Here is a 23,252-nt window from a genome sequence, read left to right as displayed (position 1 = left end):
TTCAAGCATACTTAGCGTTCTTGTCATCTTTCGAAGCAGTTCTGAAAGTCCTCTTTGGTGAGTCTTTAGTTGTCATGGTGCTCCCATGTCCTGAATCGATTCAAAACTTTCACTCTTTCTGGTGATTTTGACTTTGGGGAAAAGGCAGAAGTCTCATGGTGTACCAGACTTGGTAAATAAGGTAGACAAGAACACAGCAACGTGTTTTAGAGCTGAGTCTGCCTTTCCATAGGATGGCACTCAGCAACAGCATTCGCTGTAGTTTTTGTTTTGTTTTGGTTTTTTTGGTACCAGAGATCAAACTCAGGACCTTGTGCTTGTGAGGCAGGTGAGGTGCCACTGAGCTAAATCCTCGGCCCTTCACTATAATGTTGATCACACTCAGAGACATGAAGAGACTTCTAGAGCTGTTTCAGAAAGTCGTAAGAATGATAGGATAAGAGCGTTTGAAACAAGGTGAAATATCTGGAGGGAGATGAATGACGATGTGTCTTTTGTTGTAATAATTTTGGGGACGTTTAATAATTTTTTTATTTAAACACTCACCGGTTGTTTTGAGCACCCCTTCTACGGCTTGCAGGGTTTATGTTTGCTCCACATTTTGTGCATTTTCTCTCCCTCTTCATTTTCTCCACCTCAGCTTTCCCCTAGTGAGAAAAAGTTTCTAGGCAGAGAGTATTTTTTCTAAAAAGAGGGACACTGAGTCTTTAGTTTGATGACAGGACACTAACTCTTCTTTTGTGCTCTAGTCCTCAAGTGTTTTGTTTTTGTTTTTCATTAACAAATGACATTAACAAATGAAAGCCTGGGTTCTGGAAGTGGCTGGAAACAGCTGTTTACCCAGCTGATGCTGTGTGTGGGGAGGTGTTGACAAGAGGGGGGCACCTGCATTTCTTTGGGGAACTGTTGCTCCTCAGGCCTCACCCACTAGGACACAGAAGGTTAATGGGGGAGGGGGCACTTGACCAAATAAGTTTGGTCCTTTTCTCCTGAAATTTATAGCCCAGGTGTCCCCACCCTCCCTCACCCCCTGCAGAGCCCAGCATCTTTTCTCACTGAGTAAAAAATGCCCCAATGCCCTTAGCTGTTTTTAATTGTTAAGTTTTTAATTACGTTTTCAATTTCATTGGTTGATATTGGGTTGTTTAGGATTTTTAGGAAGTTTTTTTTTGCGGGGCGTACTGGGGATTGTTTAGGATTTTTAGGAAGGTTTTTTTTGGGGGGGGGTACTGGGGATTGAACTCCGGTCCTTGTGCTTGCAAGGTAGGAGGCAGCACCACTGAGCTAAATCCCCGGCCCCCCGTAGCTGTTTTTAAATACTGACTTCATGAGTTCATTTGCATGTCAAGTACTAGTCTAAGTGTTTCTGTGTTGTTGGGTTTTTTTTGGTACCGGGGATCGAACTCTGGTCCTTGCGCTTGCACAGCAGGCAGTGAAACCACTGAGCTAAATCCCTGGCCCGTGTTTCTGTGTTTTAATGCACCTCTCCTTCAGACTTGCATAAAGGGAGAATAGAGTCAGCCAGCTTGGTTTTTCAGTTCAAGAGGAGTAGCTGAGGAAAGGCTCCTGAAGCTGCCTGGTCAGTCTTGTCCACCAGTGATTCACGCACCTTGCTTTGGGCAAGAGTTCCCTGTGTGTGTTTTGAGGGGTCCTGAAGAGCAAGCCGTCCAGCTGGCTGACAGAAGGTGATGGGAGGATCTTCCCACCTGTCCTAGTTCCCTACAAAATACCTCTAGCTGTCGTCCAATCCTAGAGAGATATGGAGGAAAACTGCAAGGGTTTGGGGCTAGGGGTATGGCTCAGGGATAGAGCGCTTGCCGCACAGGGTGAGGCTTCTGGGTTCCTCTGGAAGTCCTCTTTGGAGAGAGTCTTTAGTTGTCATGGCTGCTCCCATGTCCTGAATCGATTCAGAACTTTCACTCTCTCTCATTTTGACTTTGGGAAAGAGGCAGAAGTCCCAGCCCTGAAAAAGAAAGAAGAAAGAGAAGAAGGCAAGTACTCTTATATAGTATAGAGGCCACATACTAAGTAATGCTACATGTCACTGTTTCCAGAATCTTTATTTCATTTTGTTTTGTGATAGGATCTCACTATGTTGCTTAGGCTATCCTTGAATTTACTACGTAGCCCAGGTTGGCCTTGAAATCAGTGTCCTGAGTGCTGAAATTACAGACGTGTACCACCGCACCTGGCCAGATTCTATCTGTGCATCTGGTTTGGGAGAATAGGAACAGTTGAAGGGTACCCGGTTGCTGATCAGCAAGTCTCTGATGTACTCTGACTTGTCCTGTGACTTCGGGATGGTGTGGAGGAGATGGTGAGGAAAGGGTCCCAGTGACCCCCATGCTGCCTTGTTTCTGAAGCCTTCTCTTGAATGGAAGTAGGACATTTTGCAGGACTGAGTAGCTAATGGAATGTTTTTAGTAATCTTTTATTTATATAAAAAGGGCATATTTAGCAAAAGACACACTGAGGAAAATTGTCATGGCCTTCTGAGCCCCTCCAGCAAAAGAGCTGAGGACAGAGGTGAGAAGTGAGTGCGGAGAGGTGGGCTATAGAACGGAGGAAGCTCCAAGCAGATCAACACTGGTGGCTGGTCATGCGTGGGACTCAAGGGACCTCGCTGCTCACTCTGACAAGCAGAGGGTCTGCTTAGTGCTGCCCATGAGAGAGAGCTGTGCCCTCGGATCCGGAAAGCACCTGCCAAGGGACCCAGGACAGGAAGCCCAGGGACATCTCTGGGTGATGGCTGTCAGGCACAAACCAGCTATAGATATTCATGGGCACATTTTTAATGCTTTTATTTCTCTTGGTCCACACTTTATAGAGGCAGTATTAACTCTTAGAGAAGGTTATATTTAGTTTTGTGGATCTATTTTTCAAAATGATTGTACCATTTTATACTCCTACCAACAATGAGACAGTTCTAGTTTCTCCATGTCTTTGCCAACAGTTGATGCTGTCTCTTTGATTTCAGCTCTTCTGGTGGTGTGTAGTATATGTGGTATGGTATCCTTTAGTTTTAATTTGTACTGCCCTGATGACTAATGATGTTGAGTACATTTTGATGTGCTTATTAACTTCCTTTACGAAGTGTCTGCTAATCTTTTACTCTCTTTAAAAATTGGATTATCTTTATTATTCATTTGTAGGAGTTTTTAATATATCTCAAATACCAGGCCTTTACTAGACATATACTTTACAAATATGGTCCAGCCTATAACTTGCCTATTCAGTTTTTTTTCTGGTGCTGATTGAACCCAGAGTCTTGCACATACTACAAGTGGTGTATCACTGAGCTATATCCCCAGTGTGCCTGTTCAGTTATCTTGTATTGTCTTTTGAAGAGAAGTTTTAAAATAAGTCTAGTTATCCCCCCTTTTTATGGCCTTTTTTTTCCCCCCCAGTACCAGGGATCGAACTCAGGACTTTGTGCTTGCCAGGCAGGCACAGTGCCAATGAGCCACATCCCTAGCCCTGGCCTATACTTTTTGCATCCTATAGAAATTTTGCCTAACCCAAATATGTTCTGCTAGAAGCTTTGTGATTTTACATTTAGGTCTAGGACCCATTTTGAGTTAATTTTTGTGAATGGTATGAGGTATGTGACGGGAGCAATGTTACATAATTTTAGGGTAAAATCATTTGGTTAGCCTAGTTTTCCTGCCTACAGCCCAGCTATGGAATTCCGAAACATAATTACATTTTGACCTCCGGTCACAATTGAGACCTCAATGATCCGGTGATGATTTTGTGATTCTCCAGGACAAGATTACACCAGCTGAAGACATCCTGGGAGAAACAAACATCTACTCAGTTCCTCATTGTTCTTGGACTGTTACCATCTTGTTTACCGGGATGTACTGAACTCTCTGCAAGTCATTTGTTACATTTGTTTCTCCTGATGCACTGAATAAAAGGTGCGGTAAGCTGGGGGTTTTTGTCCTTGCTGCCCAGAGCAGCACTGATCAAACCCAAGGGCCAGGTTCTTCTCAGTCTCATTTTTCTACCTTTCCTATAATTCGCCTTGTGCTGCCGTGGCTCACAGGAGACCAGGACTTACTGCAGAGGTTCTGGTTACGTCCCCTTCCTCTGTTCCCTACAGGTATGGGTTGAGATTAATTTTTTTGCATATTGAGTTCTAACTATTCAGGGACAATTTACTGAAAACACGGGCCTTTGCAGTTCTGTTGAAAACCCATTGATTGTGTATGTGTGAGGCCCTGTTCTGTTCTGTTCATTGCTTCCACCAAAACCGCCCTTTCTTGATTATTGTACTTAATAAGACTTGAAGTGAGACGTGAGTCATCCAACTTTGTTCTTCAGAATGTTGTGGCTACTTTAAATTCTTTGTTTTACCACATAAATTTTAGAACGAGCTTTTCAATTTCTACAAACTTCTGCTGGGGTTTTGATTGGGAGTGTGTTGAGACTATGACCGTTTGGAATTGGATGAACTACTTATTCCAGCTCACCTGACACTGGCTTCTCCTAGGGACTGGACTTAACTGAAGTACTATGAGAAATGGGGAACTTATTCACTGTTATTCTCTTGCAGGAGGACCCTCCTCCCCACTGCCTGTAATTTCTGGTGTGTGCCATTTAATTATTGTTTTGTTTTGTTTTGTTTGAGACAGGGTTTTGTTATGTAGCCTAGGCTGGCTTTGAACTCACTATGTAGCTCAGGCTGGTCTCAAATTCACAATGATCCTCCTGCCTCATCCTCCCAAGTGGTAGGATTAAGGCATGTGCCACCACACCTGACATTTATGTTATTTAATTGAGTATCTCACCTTCTCTGTACTATAGGTTTTAAAAAGCAAGTTCAGGGCTGGGGATTTAGCTCAGTGGTTCTGGCGCCTGCCTCGCAAGCTCAAGGTCCCAAGTTTGATCCCTGGTACCAAAAAAAAAAAAAAAAAGAAAGAAAAAAAAAGCAAGTTCAGTTTCTTGCCTCCCCAAAGAGACCACATGATAATAAGCATATAGGGTTTAATAATGGTTTAGATTAATCTGGCTTAGAAAAAAATTTTTTTTTTGGTACTGGGGATTGAATTTGGGACCTTGCGCTTGTGAGGCAGGTGGTGGCACCACTGAGCTAAATCCCTGGCTCCCCAATTTTTTTTTTTTTAAAGGTTTAAAAACATTTATTGTTGACTCAGTGTGATCACAGAACAAGATTCCTGATTAAGCACATTCAACTGTTCAGCCAATCATATTTAAGCTTGATATGGTAATGTAATCTCGACCATGATAAAGAATGTATGATTTTGTAACTCCAGAGAGAGAAATATGCTGCATCTCATGTTCAATTCTTTTTTTTTTTTTTTTTTGTACCGGGGATCGAACTTGGCTCCTTGCACTTGCACAGCAAGCGGCAAAACCACTGAGCTAAATCCCTGGCCTCATGTTCATTTCTTTACAGTCCCAGCTTGGTCCTCATCCAATGTCTCCTCTTGGAGTTATACCTGATTTTATTACCAGTCTTCATCTGAATCCATTGAGAAATGGGACGATTCTGCTTTTGCTTCTTGACTAGGAATCACTTGATTCTGAAAGTCTTGTGAGAAGACATGGTTAGGCTCGGAGACAAGTGCGGGCATGCGATGGTGGACAGAAGCAGAAGAGCCCCCATTTTTTTTTTTTAAGAGTAGGAAAAATTTATTGAGAGAAAGATGGCTTCTATCATAAGAGAGACAGAAGGGGGACCAGAAAATGGGTTGCCTGCTCACCCAACTTCTCAAAGGTGTTTTATGAGACAAAGCCATGAGGTGAGGCAGGTTCAAGGTGGGACAAAACTATAGTCAACTAGTAAGATTACAAGTATAGTTGCTTAGGTAATACTGATCCAATGAGAAATCACAAGGTAGAAAAAACTATCAACAACCGAGAAAAAAATGTTTTTTGAGCTTGGTTGCTTAGACTGGCTTCAAACTTGCAATCCTGCCCAAGTATGAGGGCTATAGGCATGGGCCACTATGCTGATTTTTTTAGGCATGTGATCAAATTTATCATCCTGTTTTTATGTGTGCAGTTCACTTCCATGAAACACATGCACTTTGTTGTGTAACCATCATTCTTTTCCAGAATGTTTCATCTTGCAAAACAAACTCTGTAGGGCCGGGGATTTAGCTCAGTGGTTCCAGTGCCTGCTGCGCAAGCACAAGGTCCCAACTTCAATCCCAGGTACCAAAAACAAAACAAAACAAAACAAACTCTGTACACAATAACCTGTCCCCATTCCCTTCTCCCACTTGCTTTTACTTTTTGAATTTGGCTGTTCCAAGTACCTCATAAAAATGGAACCACACCAGGTTTGCTCTTTTTTCTTTTTTTTTGCCAAGGATCAAACTCAGGTCCTTGTGCTTGCGAGGCAGGTGCCAGAACCACTGAGCTAAATCCCCGGCCCAAGGTTTGCTCTTTTGTAACTAGCATATTTCACTTATAATGTCTTCAGGGTCATCCATTTTTTAGCATGTGTCAGAATTTCCTTTTTTGTGTGATGCTGGGGATTGAATTTAGGTCCTCATGTATGCTAGGCTAGTGCTGTACTGCTGAGCCAGGTCTCCAGCTACAAGTTCCTTCCATTTTCAGGCTAAATAATATACCATTGTACATATATATATATCTATATATATATCTATCTATATATAGCTATAGATATATATAGATATATATCTTTTGTTTATCTGGTCATTCTTTGATGGACACTTAAGTTGGCTCCATGTTTGAACTATTTTGATTAAGTACCCAGAAGTGGAATTGCTGGATCATACAGTAATTGTAATTTGAAGTTTTTGTTGTTGTTTTGTTATTATGGGGCATACTGGGGATTGAACCCAGGGTGCTCTCCAGTGAGCTACATCCCTAGCCCTTTTTATTTTTTTGTTTTGAGACAGAGTCTCCCTAAATTATCCAGATTGGCAATCTTCCTGCCTCAGCCTCCCAAGTACTAGGATACAGATGTGCGCTACCACATCTGGCTTCTGTCTGTCGTTTTATCTCATCCTTCTGAATAATGTTGCACCCTTCCTGAGGTATCACAGACTGTGGTGCTGGGTAGGCCCATTGTCAAAATTGCCCCATGCCAAGATTCTAAAGCCTGAGTTGGGAACTAGCCATGCTACTCTGTCTCTCCAAGGCCCCTGGCCAATGTTTTACTTCTTTGGGCTTCTGCTTCCTGCTCATCTAGGCTCTGTTGACTGCTGAGGCTTCTTAGCTCCTGGCCTCACCCTCACCTGTGTTAGAGCCCTGGGCATGGGTGGATTAGCGCCTATGTGGATTTGGTACCAGGGATCGAACTCGGGACCTTGCGCTTTTGAGGCAGGCAGCGGAACCACTGAGCTAAATCCCTAGCTCCTACATGGAAGTTGTGTAAGAGATTTGACCATAAATGGGGAGCCTGTGCCTCCCCCCTGTCTGGCCCCAGCATCTGGACTCTCTAGTTACCCCTTTGTGAAGCACCCCATGCTGGGTCTCCCTTGTTCACATGATCCTCTGTTAGGTATGTACTGAGCATTTACTGTGTGCCCAGTCCTGGAATGACACAGAGGGACAAACAGCTCACTCCTGACGTCAAGGAGCTCACAACCTAGGGGTATGATGGGTGAATAAGTGATGTGGGATCATGGGGAGCTGTGGAACAGCTGGCCAAGAGTCTATTATGCGTGTCTGTGTGAGCGTGTGACCATGTGACCATGCATCCATGTGACCATGTGTCTGTGTACATCCAGGGACCACTTCCTGGAGGAGCGACGCCTGTGCTAAGATGTGAAGGTGAAATGATGTTAGTGTAATGACAAGCACACTTAAATAGAGATGGAGTGTGTGTGTCTCATCTGGGCTTGGCCAGAGTGTGAACTGCGTCGTGGATAGAGGCCCAGAATGTGTGGAGAAGGCTGTCTGTGACTGGCCCTGCTGAGAGTCTGAGGGTGTTGAGTTTGAGGTCACTGTGGAGTATTGAACAGCAAAGTGCGTGTCTGTGATTACTTTTGTAATCCTGATTACCTGATGCCTGTGTGTGCTGTGGGTGTTTTTGGTCTTCATCAAAGCTAGCAGTGGGTCAGGTGGGTCCCTGTGGACCTATCAGAGCTTGTGCTGCTGGGTACTTGTTAAGTGGTACCTGTTAATCTGAGGATGGCTATGGAAAGAGCTCAAAAGCCATGCAGGACCCCTGGGATCTAATCCTCTTGTCACTAATCTTATGAATTCTGCCTCCCCTTCCACTTCACAGAGTTGTTGTAGCCACAGATGAGATGCTTTCTGTGAAAACACTGTGGAGGTGGACAGCGGAAACATGAGGAAGTCTTTCCACTTAATTATGTCATCTTTAACTTCTTTCATCAGTGTTTTATAGTTTTCAGCATACAAGTTTTTACCTCCTTAGTTAGGTATATTTGTAAATATTTTATTTACGTATTTATTTGTGTATTTTTGAAATAGGGTCTGACTATGTTGTTTGGGCTGTTCTTGAATTCATTATGTAGCCCAGACTCGGCTCAAACTTGCAGCATTCCACCTGCCTCAGCCTCTTTTTGTTTGTTTGTTTGTTTGTTTGGGGGGTTTTTTGGTACCAGGGATTGAACTCGGGACCTTGTGCTTTTGAGGCAGGTGCTGGAACCACTGAGCTAAATCCCTGGCCTTTGCCTCAGCCTCTTGAGTGCTAGGATTATAAGCCTGAGCCACCATTCCTAGCTGTTTGCTTAATTTCCTTTTGAGAGAATTCATTGTTTTTGTTTTGTTTTGTTTTTTTGTAGTACTGGGGATTGAACTCAGGACCTTGTGTTTACAAGCCAGGCGCGGTGCCACTGAGCTAAGTCCCCGACTCGGGAGAGTTCATTGCTAGTGTACAATATCATAACTTTTTGTATGTTGATGGTGTGTCTTGTCACTTAGCTGAATTCCTCTATTCTAACAGATTTTATTATGCAGTCTGTAGGTAAGATTTTGTCATCTGTGAACAGAGATGATTTTACCTCTTCAGATTTGGGTGTCTTGTTTTCTTGCTTGGTTGCTCTGCTTAGAATTTCCAGTACTTTGCTGAATAGCAGTGGCAAGAGTGGCACCCTTACCTTGTTTCTTTCGTTTTGTTTTGTTTTGTTTTGTTGAGATAGGGTCTCACTTTGTAGTACAGGCTGGCCTTGAACTCACTATGTAGCCCAGGCAGCCCTTGAACTCTTGGCGATCCTCCTGTTTCAGCCTCCCAAGTGCTGGGACTACAGATGTGTGCCACCACACCCGGCTCCTTACCTTGTTTCTGATCTTGGAGGAAAAGTTTACCATTTTCACTGTTGAGTAAGATGTTAGATGTGGGCTTTTCATATGTGACCTTTATTTTTATTTGATTGATTGATTGACTGATTAATTTAGTGGCATTGGTAAGGCCTTGGAACCCAAGGCCTTTGCACAGAGCTACATCCCCAGCCTTTAAAAAAAAATTTTTTTTTTTTTTTGGTACAGTACTGGGGATCAAACTCTGGTCTTTGCTCTTGTGTGGCAGGCAGTGAAACCACTGAGCTAAATCCCCAGCCCAAAAATTGTTTTTTTTAGACAAGGTTTGCTAAGTTGTTCAAGATGGACTTGAACTTGCTGTCCACCTAAGCCTCCTACAGTTCTGGGATTACAGGCGAGTGCCACCATGCCTGGTTGTAGTTCCGACCTTTATTTTGTTGAAGTAATTTCATCCTGTGTTTCTGGGTTAGAAGACAATATTGCTTAAATGTCCATACCTCCCAAAATGAGCTAGGATTTTACACAATTCCTATAAAAGTCCCACTGGCATTTGTCACAGAATTAGAAAAAAAAGTTGTAAGATTCATTTGGGATAACAGGGGATCCCAAATAGCCAAAACAAGGCTTTGATTTCAAAATATGTTACAAAGCTGCAGCAGCTACAAGCATGTGGTAAGCATGAAGACAGACATGCACAGCAGTGAAACACACCTGTAATATCTGATGTTCAGCGTGGGTGCCGGGAACACATGGAGAAGGCCAGCCTCTCTACAGATGGTGCTGGGGCACTTGGATGCCCACATGCAAAAGAATTAAATTGTACCATTTCCTTACACTGTGCATAAAAATCAGCTAAAAAGGAACTAAAGACAAACACAGACCTAAAACTAAAACTAGAAGAGTGCATTGGGAAAAAGCTTTATGACATAAGTTGTGGCGGTGATTTCTTGGATACAACAGAGAGAGAACAAAAGCAAAAATAGACACGTCACACTAGAGTAAAACCACCAATATTAGCAGTGGTTATTCTGTCTCGAGCAAATAATGACACTCTGGGGCGTGTTTGTGTGTGTGTGTACGTGTACGTGTGTACATGTACCATGAATATTTTTATATTTTTAAAATTTGTATTATTTTTAGTACATATTATTTTACTATTATTTTTTTGGAGGCAGAGTTTGAAATAGGCTCTAGCTATGTACTTCAGGCTGGCCTCAGACTCACTAGGTAGCCCAGGCTGGCCTCAAACTCGAAGCAATCCATGGGCAGGGGATTTAGCTCAGTGGTTTCACCGCTTGCTTTGCAAGCGCAAGGACCCAAGTTCAATCTCCGGTACCAAAAAAAAATTTTAAAAACCTCGAAGCAATCCTCCTGTCTCAACCTCTGGAGTGCTGGGATTATAGGCATGCGCTACCACACCCAGCAGTGCCTGTTATTTTAATTTGGTTTTAATTAACGGGCTACTTAAACACATTCACACAAAAGGGTAGTCAGTGAAGAACCTTTCTCTCCTGGCCCTGCCTGCCCCGGCTGCCTTCTGCACTTCTCTGGAAACAGTCCAGCAACCAGTTACCTAGTCCTTCTGGGGCACTGTATCCATCTCTAAGCACTGTGGACGGATCTACCCACTCCCATTTTCTCATACATTTAGGGTAGTATTTATATGATTTTTTTCTTGGAAACAAAAGTTTTCTAAAAAGGTTATGAATAAATAAACATGGCAGTCAAGGGCATTGCTCTGAGTGTGCAGAACTCCCTAGCTCAGTCGGATGTACATAGGTTTATGTGAAAGAGTTTCCTAGCTGAGTGAGCTACATGGAAACCAGTGTTAAGTAAGTTTCATTAGTGCAAAGCCTTAGGAACCCTCCTTGACAAGCTGATTGCCAGTCTGAGCACTCTGAGCTCGTCCTACCATGGAACCCTATGTTGCTAAGCTCCTTGTAGGATGGACATTTGAGGCACTCTTGAGAAATAGGTCCCTGTGGAACATTTCCTGTGAAGGAAGTGGGCAGCTTTTACTACCCTACAGGGGGCTGCTGTTGGAGAGCCCCTTGAATGGTAGGTGAGAGGGATGAAGAGAAGTGCCCAGGCTTCCCATGCTCACAGGAAAGTGGGTGTGTTGAAGGACTGAGTGGGCCGGGGCCGTGGGAGGAGGACTGGACAGAGTCTGACAGATCTTAATTCTGTGCGCTAGGGCAGAGCAGGCCTCCCTTATGAATGGCAGTCACTATGTGTGGCCTGCTCCCAAGCTGACGCATTACTGGATGTAGAAATGCTGACTTGTGTTACTCCCTGCACCTGCAGCCAACAGTGCAGGCTTCAAGAAGGGGCAGAATTTGAATGTTCTGTGGGTTCATAGATCTGAGGACTTTCAAAGGCTCCCTGGGGCAGTGAGATTCCATGCTTGTAGAGAATTTCAGACTTTTATCACGTGGAGGAGTCTCTAGACCAGCTTTTTACAAGATTTTACTGCTTGCCAAAATCATTTATAAAATTAAGCTCATTCAGTGATAGCTGACTTCTTCAACTTGTTTTTACTCTTTTTGTTGGGTTTGGAAAAATACACAAAAGGATCTTTTCTTCTTGTTGAAGCAAGAAACCTCTCTATAGCTCTGTAGTATTTCTTTCGCAGTTAATTAACAATCAGGATGCCCCTTGTGAAATTCTTTTTAAAACAAAACAGCCTTTGACTCCCCATGTCTGAATCCATAGGTAGCGGCTCTGTTCGTTTGATGGAAAAGAGGAGGCAGGGTCTGGCAACACAGATTTTTCCATGGCTGGCTAGTCTTATATAATTACAATTACTCATAAATTATATTTTTAATATGAAAGAAATGCAATTCCAATACAGTATGTTTCCGTCACCCCAAGGTTCATAGGGACCCTTTGCATACAGTCCCCACCCTGCCCCTGCCTAACCCTAGCAACCACTGATCTGATTCTCTTCCTATAATTTTGACTGTTCTGTCATGTTATAATTAAATCATACATTATGTAGCCTTTTGTGTCTGGCTGTCTTAGTTACTTTTCTGGTTGCTGAGACAAAATATCCGACACCCAAAGTTAAAAGAGAAAAAGGCTATTTGGCTTATAGTTCGTAGAGGTTTCAGTCCATAGTCACCTGGCTCCAAGCACAGTGGCACATGGGAGAGGGGCGTTGCAGAGGACAAACAGTCCATTGCACATAGAAGACAGCAAAAGCAAGCAAGGGGCAAGCAAGCTCTTTCTATCCCTTATATCTTTTCCAGGCTAGTTAGGGTGGGTGGCACCCTTAATCCTAGTGCCTTTGATCCTAGCATTGCACCGTGAATCAATCCCGACGTCATACACTCTAGATCCAGCCACCTCTGAAAAAGCCCCACCTATGGCCGCAGGAGCCTTTGGGGGGACATCTAGACACAAGCCATAACACAGGCTTCTTTGACTTAGGATAATATTTTTGAGATTCATCAATAATCTGAGTAATCTTAAATTGTGTCGAGGTTCCACAATGTCTTCACCAATTCACAAAGCCGATGGATATTTGTGTTGCTAACAGATTGCAGTGATTATAATAATAATGAGGCTACTATAAATACGTACAGGTCTTGTGGATAGGAGGGCTGTTTTCCAAAGTGCCTGTGCCATTTTGCATTCCCATCATCAGTGGATGAGCATTCTAGTTTGGTAGTGTTATTTCTGACTATTCTAACGGGAATAGGATATTTCACTGTGGTTTTAATTTGTATTTCTCTAGTACCTAACGAGGGAAGCATATTTTCATGTGTTTATTTGCCATTTTTGTATCTTCTTTAATAAATCTGTTAAATTTTTTTACCTATTTAAAAGTTTTTTTGCATATTAAATTATAGGAGTTCCTCATATATGTATCTATATATATATATTTTTTTTGGTACCGGGGATTGAACTTGGGTACTTGTGCTTACGCAGCAGGCGGTGAAACAACTGAGCTAAATCTCCAGCCCTCCTCATATATTTTAGATATAAGACCTTTATCAGATATATATTTTGCAAATATTTTCTTCCAGACTGTGACTTGTCTTTTTACTTTTATTTTTCACTAGCTTTTTTTTTTTTTTGGTACCGGGGATTGAACTCGGGTCCTTGCCCTTGCGCACCAGGCATCGAAACCACTGAGCTAAATCCCTGGCCCTTCATTATCATTTTTGAAAGAATAGAAGTTTTAAATTTTAATGAAAAGCTAGGCTTCGTGTTACATGCCTATAATCCTGGCATGCAGGAGACTGAGACACAGGATCCCCACAAGTTGGAGACCAGGCTGGACTACATAGTGAGTTTAAGACTAGCCTGAACTCTGTAACAAGACCCTGTCTCAAAAAAAACGTAATTGTTTTTTTATCCCTGCCCCAGATTTTGTTCAGTATTAGGGATTGAGCCCAGAGCCCTTGCACCAAGCTAAATCCCCAACTCTTTTTAAAAAATGTTTGAGAAAAGGTCTCACTAAATCACTAAGTTTCCCAGGCTATAGTTGAATTTGTGCTCAGGTATGTGCCTCCATACCTGACTCCCGCTCTAGACTTTTTTTTGGTACTGGGGATCGAACTCGGGTCCTTGGGCTTGCAGGGCAGGTGGTGAAACCACTGAGCTAAATCCCCAGCCCCTGTTCTAGATTTTTTATTCTTGTTGGAATATAGGTTTAAAAAAATTACCTCCAGGGAAAGGTTTTGGTGTTTGTCATCTTTTTGTTTTTTTCTTCTTCTTTTTTTTGGTGTGTGTCACTGCATTTGCCAGAATCCCTTTCTCTTAAACCTTCCGTCATCTCACTCTCCACAGCCTAAGAAAGGCATAAAGAAAGCATACCTTTCAATTAGTTGCATTAAATGACCAATCCCTGGATCACGGTAGCATTTGCTGATGTACCTCCCCCCTTTTTTTCTATTTTTGAGGCAGGATTTCACTACATAGCCCAGGCTGGCTTTGAACTCACAGTTATCCTCCTCCTAAGTGATTCTTTTTTCAGTTCAAATCTACTTTTGAGTCTCTCTAAAGGTTTTTTTCAACTTCATTATTGTACATTTTAGTTCAAGAATGTCAATTTCACTTTCATAATTTCTCTTCATTAATAGTCTCTACTTGAAGCTAGGCATGATGGCACATGGCTGTAATCCCAGTTATTCAGGAGGCTGAAGCAGGAGGATCATCAATTTGAGGCCAGCCTGGGCAATATAGACCTCCTCTCAAAAAAATATCCTCTACTTAGCTAGGTGTGGTGGTGCACTCTGCGATCCCAGCACTCTGAGAGGCTGAGGCAGGTGGATCATAAATTCCCACCCAGCCTGGGCAGTCAGCAGCTGAGCAAGACTGTTAGTGGACAGTTTCACCTGATGTCCAGGTTTTTTGTATCCCAAACAAAGAATTGATCAGGACACATAGAAGTAGTAAGAAAGGGGAGAGATTTATTAAAAGGCAAGTACATTCCACAGAGTGGGAGTGGGCGGAGGAGAAAACTCAGAGTGAATTTGAGTCTGAGCACCCTTGTCTGTTTTAGATTTGAGGATACATATACTTAGAAGAGTTTGGCAGGCAGTGCCCAGAGACAGCAGCTGCCATTACCGAAAGTGCACCCTCCAGAGCAGAGGGCCGTGCCCGGCTTGGTGGCACACACCTGTAATCCCAGCACTCGGGAGGCTGAGGCAGGAAGATCACCAGGAGTTCAACCCCTGGGCTACATAGTGGGTTCAAAACCAACCTAAACTACACATCAAGACCCTTTCTCAAAACCAGGGTTGGGGGTTGGAGCGGAGGGCAGCCAGAGCCAGAGACAGCTTTGGCAGTGAGTTCCAGGGTTGGTTTTTCTTTTGTTTTTCTAGAATTGGGCTGCAGCCAGGCTGGTAACTCACTGGACTCTGTCCCAATTGAGTCTCCACCTCACATCCCAAGGGGGAGTTTTTTGGGTTTTGTGTGTGTGTGTGTGTGTGTGTGTTTTGTGGAACTGGGGATTGAACTCAAGACTTTGCACTTTCAAGGCAGGCAGCAGCACCACTGAGCTAAATCTCCGGCCTCTAGGGAAAGGTTTTGACTCTGGGCCTAGGGGGGAACAGCATGGTTGCCATAGCCCACTGGGGAGTCAGAACTGCTGTGGTTTTGACAAGATGACCGCGGGTTCCCCTCATTGCTCTAAAGCATTTAGAGTGCATGCTCCTCAGGGACCTGTGCTAAGGGCAGGAGCTGATATTTTTAGCTCACATTAGAATGTTAAGGAAATATGGTGAGGGATGGACCACATTTCTCAGGCTTGTATCAGGATCTTAAGGAAATATGTTGAGAGCAGGAAGCTCTATGGTCTCTAAGAGCCAGAAGGCATCCTGTATGTTATGAGCCTAAGGCCAAGATTTTCCAGTGTCTGTCTCCTGCAATTTTAAAAAAGGTAGTGGTGGTGGTAGCTCATGACACATTGTCGTCATACCTTCCTTTCACTTTTGTTGTTGTTTGTTTTGAGACAAGATCTCACTATGTAGCCCAGTCTGGCCTTGAAGGCATAGCAGTCCTCCTGGCTCAGCCTCCTGAGTGCTTGGATTACAGACATGTGCCACCACACCTGGCTAGTTTTCTCTGTTCATACATGGGAGAAAGGCTGGTGCCTGTTCCCAAAGGAGGGAGAAAAACCTTTGCTATTTGGAGACAGGATGGAAAGGATCTGAGTTCTCTACCCTTTGGAATGTAAATACATCTGTGCAGGAGTCAGATAAGCCCCAGTGGCTCCAGGCTTGGAACTAGAGCTGTCTCCAAGGTCTGGGCCTCATATTCCCTTGAAGTATGAACACAGCCCAATTTGTGCAGAAAGCTCCACCTGTGCAGAAACACAGAGGTCTTTTGTCCACACTCCACAATCCCATCTCTTGTGTTTTTCTGTATTTGGCTACTGATAAATTTCCCATCATATGCTGGTTGTGTGGGGCATTTTGTTCTAATCTGACAGCTGCTGCTAGGACCGTATCTGGTGGGTTTGTCTTAAATAGCACTTACCTAGCTGTCACTTCGCAACTCGGAGGGCAGAGTGAGGACAATGCATTGTTCTTGGCCTTATCGTCCAAGGCTTCTAGTTTTAGTCAGCTGAACAAATCTGACTTACATAGAGGTCTACCTTGGAGAGCTCTGTAGCTTTCTGTAGTTACTGGATTAACCTGGCTCAAGGCATATGCCCAGGCATAGCTGGATATACTAGAAACATGGATAGACCTTGCCAAGGCCTGCAGGGAAGAAACCTATAGCCAACTCTGTCTTCCATGTAATGTACTGGACCCAGATCCAGTTACTTGCAGCTTGAGAGTCAATACCTGGGTGGTGAGATTTGGTGGGAAGGAAATCAGTATTATGGGGGGCCAGCCCTGAGAAGGTGCAGGGCTGTTGTCCTCAGAGCTGTTAGAGGAAACTCAAGTCCACAGAAGGGCATTTTGAAGAAAAGAAAGAAGTGGAAGGGAAAATGAGCCAGAAAGCTGCATGCAAAGCAGAGTCTTCATCATCCAGGAAGTTCACCTCTTTTTTCCCCTCTGGCTGGAATATCATAATTAACCTTGATCTCCCAGTTACCAGAGCTATACTTTTTTGCAATGTGAACTTCACAACAATTTATGTTTTGTGTTAGTTGATGCACAGGATTAAAGAATGAAGGGTGTTACACATTCTGATGTACTATAATCTGAAGTCACCAGATATATTGTGTTCTGTAATGCTAAAGATTACTGAGCAATTTGCATCTTTCTTTTTTTTTTTTGAGACAGGGTCTCCCTATGCAGTTCAGGTGGCCTTGAACTGTGTAGCCCAGGCTGGCCTCAAACTTGCAGTGATCCACCTGCCTCAGCCTCCCAAGTGTTGGGATTACAGGTGTATGTCACCATACCTGGCCTGCAGTTTGCATCTTAATCATTTTGGTCTGCTTCTCTTTAGGATTCTGAATGCTGGGGAAAGGAAGGGGAAGTAAACTTGCAAAGGAGTGGCTACTGTTTTGCAGCACAAGTTGATGAAGTCAACCTAAGTGCCTTTCTGGCTGAGTAGGGCCATAAATAGCTTCTGCTAAAGTGAGAAGTTAATGTCATTCCCCCTTTCCAATGGCGTGTGGCTCTTTGTAGGTAAGCTGCCCACAGAGCACATGCCAAGGCTGCCAGATTGTTTTCCTTAAACTGAGGTTTTCCTTAAACACTTGAGGGTTTCTGATAACTGTCTGGGTATAAATCAGTGTTTTCCCCAGAGATAGGTTTATGCCTGCCTTTCCTACACACAACCCCAGAGCATCCCTGGAAACAGTTCTTAGAGCCCCAAGTAGGGAACCAGGCAACTCAAGTGAGAAAGACTCCTAATATGCCTTCTCACTTCCGCTCAGTGGATAAGTTTTGGGGCCCTTTGTCAGCACAGACAATGAAGGTTAATTCAGTGATTGTTCTTGGGGACTGCCTTTCAAGCAGTCTTGTTTGTTCATGACCCCGATTTACCCATCCTGGCTGTGTGGATGACATCTGGAGATGTCATGTATGGAAAATGCAGGGGCAGGGACCAGTCCTGTGTCTGAGGTCAGGGCTATCAGGCAGGCAAAGTGGGCTCAGTAGTAGTTTGGATGCAAAGCACTTACTGCACATGGAGTGAGTGGCTGGCAGACTGTGCTAGGAGTGTCTTCCTTCTGGGAGGAGGGCTCCAAGAGCAGACTGTGAAAAACAGGCATCAGTAATCCCCAGGCCATCCCACCATGGTCTAAAGTTTCCCTCACTAAGGCCCTGCTACTTGCTGTTTCTTTCTCTTGTTACAAAACTTTTTATCATCCTCTACTCCCATCCAGACCTTTTCTTTATAAGGGTTAGGTGTGTGATTTAAGTCTTCATAGAACATTTTCATACAATTTTATTTGTTTGTTTTTTGAGATAGGGTCTTGCCATGTAGTTCAGGGTGAGCTGGAACTCACTAGATAGCTCAGGCTGGCCTCAGACTTAGAGCAATCCTTCTGCCTCAGCCTCCCTAATGCTGGAATTACAGGAGTGCACTAACATGCCCAGCTCCATTTTCTTACAGTTCTGAAAATTATTGGTAGTTTGGCCTTCTGTACCCAGTGTCAGGGCAGCACAGCCCCCAGCTCAGTGGTTGCAATGTGTGTGTGATGTGGCAACTGTGCAGGGTCAGGCAACGACCCAGGCAGCAAGGAGCTGTGGCATCTTGTTTGACTTGGGTGTGGGAGCGAGAACAGCCACCATGATAGGTGGGGCCTGGATGGCCAGCAGTTTGAAAGACACGATATTAGGAAAAGAATGTGTGCCCCAGGGCTGGGGATGTAGCTCAGTGGTTCCGCTGCCTCGAAAGCACAAGGTCCCAAGTTTGATGCTTGGTACCAAAAAATAAATAAAAAATATGTGCCCTGGAGTTGGCATGGCTGCCCAAGTCAGAACCTCTGAGTTGAAATCCGTCTTCCCTCCTTACTAGTCCAAAGGCACAGTTGATCCATCAGTGCTGGGAATCAACTCAGGACTTCTGCAAGCCAGACCCAACTGCACCTGAGTGCTACATTGTTGCTCCTTCTGTTCCTGTGCTACCACCTGTTGTCAAAACTTTCCAGTACTGGAGAAATAAGGACATCCAAAAGTGTTGGCATGGAGGCAAGAAGAGAAGGAAAGCTGGACCATGTAAAAGTCGGAGAACATGGCAGAGAGAAGAGGGGTAGGGAGGAAGCTGCTTTCTGTTCTGAAAAGCTCACTGGGCCCCGACACCACCCACTCTGAGCCTGCTGTGTCCAGACTCCCTCTGTGATTGTGTAATACAATCAGGTCAGTAGTCTGCTCTGCCTGGCTTCCCTGGAGGATGCTGCTCACTCTGTGTCCTGTTTGGCATCTAAAATCCTGTGGGAGAGTCACTCTTCCCTCTGACCTTTGCCCTCTGCACAACCCCTCCAGGACACCCAGTTCCAGCCTCTCCTCTAGAGCCTTCTCTGCATCTGCCCTCCATCTCTCAACTAACCAGGTCACTTCCTTAGCAGACTCACGTTTGTCCCTGTCTATGTGCAACTGTGTGCCACCAGAGCCCATTCCTCCCTTGGGTTCCGAATTCCCACTGGACCTGGCGATTTCGCTCAGTGGCGCCGCGCCTGCCTTGCAAGCATAAGGTCCTGAGTTTGACCCCTGGTACCAAAAAAACAAAAACAAAAAACCAAATTCCCACTGACCCACTTCCTACCTCGAATGTGTGAATTTCCATTCATCCTACCCCATCACACCCAGGGAGCTGAATGCTCTCCAAAGAGAAGCTGCTTTGTCTCTGGTGGGTTGTCTGTGTGTGGCCATCAACCAGTCAGGAACCATTTCAGCAGGGTAATGTCTGATATTTCCTGGAGGGGTCTTGTGATGACAGAATGCTCCTGGCCTATGGGGCAAAATATGGGCTGCACCTGGGTTTTTGCCTTTCATTCATCTGAGGCCGTATTTAGGGGAAACATTGCAATCTACCTCAAAGAGTTTTACAACACCTGGTTTCTCAGCCCTGGCGTCCTGGCACTCTGAGACAAATCAAAATGAGAAAAGGAAAGAGAAACACAGTTGTTTTACAGAACATCTGAAGTCACACTACCAACTTCTGCATGGTCAATGTTAGAGTCATTTGCTGATTGGGAGGACTTTGGAGTTTCCCTTACTTTTTGGAACTTCTAAAACAAGCCATGAGGCCGGGGATTTAGCTCAGTGGCTCCACTGCCTGCCTCGCAAGTGCAAGGACCCGAGTTCAATCCCTGATACCAGAAAAAAATTAACTAAAACAAGCCATGAGCATCAGTGGGCCCAATCTCTCTGGAGGATTTGGAGGTCCTGTTATTCCAAAAATATAACCACATCTTCCGGAATCTCCCATCTTCGTGGCAAAGCCCTGAATCCTGTTGTCCCTATTCCTCCTCATTTGTTTGCTTTAGCACGCTCACAGCCCAGGATCCCTTAGTGAGGACTGTCCTGGCCCCGAGGTCCAGACTCAACCCTTGCTCCAAAGCCTGCTCCAATCTCAGTCAACATTTCCTTCCTGACCAGGACCAAGGTTAGCTTGAGTCTCCACCCCCAACCTGTACCCTCTCCTCTGTCCTAGAGTAGGATGTGTGGAGTATGTCTCAGTAGATCCCAGAATGCAGCACAATTTCTTGTTCACCTCAGACTCATCACCCGCCATATATGTGGTAGAAAACAAGAAAACACATGAGGTTTAACTAGTGAGTTTCTTAAGTCCCACATTGGAAAGAAGCTTATCTAATAAACAGGATCCATAAGTCTGGCATTTCTGAGTCCTCTGTGTCGGACTCTAAACTGTCGTGAATTGCTCTGGTTAGGGGTCAGCTCCAAAGAGCTAAACAATTTTAGACTGAGCCAACCCAGAAGCTTTGGTAAGAGGAGGTCAGTTATGCCTCCAATACAGTAGGAAGTAGGGAATGGATAGGAACAAAGATTGGCCTCAGAGGGGTCACGAGATAACAGTATCAGCTCTGACTGAGACAGACCTGGGAAATCTCTTAGGGTTGACTTCAAGTCCTTATTCAGGTGTGACCAGTGGAAATGTGGAAGTCTTCTGTGTGCTCTGCATCCACCTGACCCGTAAAAAGGTCAACATCAAGCAACCACAAGGACCAAGATACAAATTTCCCACTGGCTACCAACAGAATGAGCCTACTCAGAGCCAAAGCAGGACCGCTTGTTAGAAGAGATGCAGGGTTGGTGGCCTGCCAGCCAGCAAGAGCTTTCCCGTCAAGAGAGTACATCAGAGGAGACCCTTGGGGGCAACCCCCCCATGTCATTAAATAGGCAGCCCCTGTAAAAAAGCAGATGAGGCGCTGTTCTGCTATATAAAATGCACACAGAAAGAAATTCCCTGGAAAACGGTAGTGGCCCATCATCATCTGGGCAGGGCCTGGTTAGAGGGAGAGCTCCTCTCCTAGGAACAGAGATCAAGAACAGCACTCCAGAGAGTGCTATAACCTTATGTCATCTAACAATCAAATGCCTGGCCCCTTCCACAGGTGGAAGCCTGCCACCCGTGGGCCTTCAGGCGGGCCAGTGGCCTCTGCTGTGTGTACCAAAGGCCAGCGAACAGGGGGAGTTCTCTTTGTTCTAAGAAGAAAATTGTTTCCTAGCATGAGAAGAGGAACATTTCTAGCTTCAAAATAATTTATTCCTCATGGAGAATATTGATTGTCCTCGATAAATGTTTTTAAAGAAAAGAAAAAATTATTTTTATTGTCTCCAACTTGCTATTCTCCTGCCTCAGCCTCCCAGAGTGCTGAGATGATAGGTGTTGTTGTGGATGAGTGAGTTCAGACAATAGGGATGCGCCACACTCTGTGCCAGATTTGAGCCCATTTATTATAGCCGGCGGCCGAGGGGGGCTAGCGCCCAGAAAGTTTCCTCGGGAATGACAAGAAGTTTGATTTCTCCTTTTAAATCATGCTTTCAGCTGGGGAGGGCTCAGGGGAGAGCAAGCAGAACCATGCCAGGTTAGTGGGGGCACAAGGAAGTTTCACACACACTCGGTGAGCTACAGAACATCCCTCAACTGTAGAAAGTTTACTGCCAAGCAGGATGTGGGGGTTTTGGATGCCTTGTTCATGTGCAGGCACTTTGTTCCAGCACAGGTACAAAATGGCACTGAGGCACAAGATGGTGTCAGGTTGGCTATCACATTCCCAACTCCTCTAAGCATGATATCAAAGCATTGACTCAGTGAGAGCCTCTTATTGGGCAGGGGGTTATACAGGGGATTGTAGTAGGATCTCATATACATCAGTGTACCAGAGGCCATGTGGTGTTTTACAAAGTTGATTATCCAATTAAGAATCCAAGGGCAGGGGCCGGGGATTTAGCTCAGTGGTTCTGGTGCCTCCCTCGAAAACGCAAGGTCCTGAGCTCAATTCTCGGTACCAAAAAAAAAAAAAAGAATACTGGGCCCAATCAAGAGCTCGAGAAAAAGCAGGATGAGCGGACCAGCCAATCCAGTGATAAGGGTAGTTACCCAAGGGCTCTGGTTGAACAGGTTATGATACCATGAGTTTTTATTTTCTTTCTCCTTCTGACATCTATCTAGATTTTCCTTGATTTTTTTTTTTTTTTTGATACGGGAGATCAAACTCGGGACCTTACACTTTCGAGGCAGGCAGAAGACCCACTGAGCTAAATCCCTGGCCCTTCCTTGATCTTTTGAAAGATATGGTGGATTACACCAGACTTGTTAGCATAGAAACAACATGCCTCCCCTAGAGCAGTGCATAATCCTTCTTGTGACAAGAGCACTAGATCAAGCCCCCTTCCATTCTGGAGGACTATCTCAGCTAGTGACTCTACTTGGGAGTGAAGAGTCTCAACAGCATATTGCAGGCTTCATAGGTCAGTGTCTACCTGTTCGGCCAAAGCTGAGACTCCAAGTTCTCTAGCCAATGCAGCAGTTCCCAGTGCTGCTGAGCCAGCTACCCCCAATCCCAACAAAATTGGAATGACTATAGGGGCTGCTCACTTCTGTCTGTATGGTAGTCCTGGGGGTGCTATGAAATCCCATCCCTGCAGTCCTCCATACACATAAACTCGAGGAAGAACTTGTACCAGGATGCACAAGACTTCAGGTCTAGTATCCCCCTCAGGAATTCTAACACACCTAGTGAGTCCCTCGGTACAAGTTACCCAAGTACAACTAGGGGCAAAATAAGCCTTCAAGGTCTCCAGAATCATGGTTTGGCTACACATAGCATGGAAAGGGGAGTTGCTCATATCCTAAGAAGAAGTTGCCAGACAGGTTGTATTTCCATAAACTTTACCAATTGTCAAGGGAGGCTTTGCAGAAGTGCATGCTAAGGCAGTACTTGAGACTTTGATTGAACCCAAGACTCCCACACCCACAGAGTAAGGAAACTTTGCTTGTAGACAAAGCCAACAGTCCTGAGCCAGGTGTGGTTGAGTCAGGTTCAACATAGTGTGGATGGCTCCCAACATGGAGAAAAGGGAGGGAGGCAGTACATGTGGGGGATCTGTTTTATTGGTAGCTAAGAGTGGATGCTTTGAAGGAGGGAC

The 23,252-nt window shown here is 44.6% G+C and overlaps 1 protein-coding gene and 1 pseudogene across 1 annotated transcript in view; one reads left to right on the top strand and one right to left on the bottom strand.

Moving 5' to 3' along the window:
• Stox1 (storkhead box 1) overlaps positions 1-23,252 on the top strand; it is a 57,913-nt gene that overhangs the window by 4,648 nt on the left and 30,013 nt on the right. The window lies entirely within an intron of this gene.
• LOC110349530 (large ribosomal subunit protein eL39-like) lies at positions 5,409-5,677 on the bottom strand (annotated as a pseudogene).

Source organism: Heterocephalus glaber, unplaced genomic scaffold (assembly GCF_053883595.1).
Source record: "Heterocephalus glaber isolate CG9 unplaced genomic scaffold, H.glaber_assembly_v1.0 deba00001497, whole genome shotgun sequence".
NCBI classification, from domain to species: Eukaryota; Metazoa; Chordata; class Mammalia; order Rodentia; family Bathyergidae; genus Heterocephalus; species Heterocephalus glaber.
Note: the sequence above shows the minus strand (reverse complement) of the source record. Positions and strands in the feature narration are given on the sequence as shown.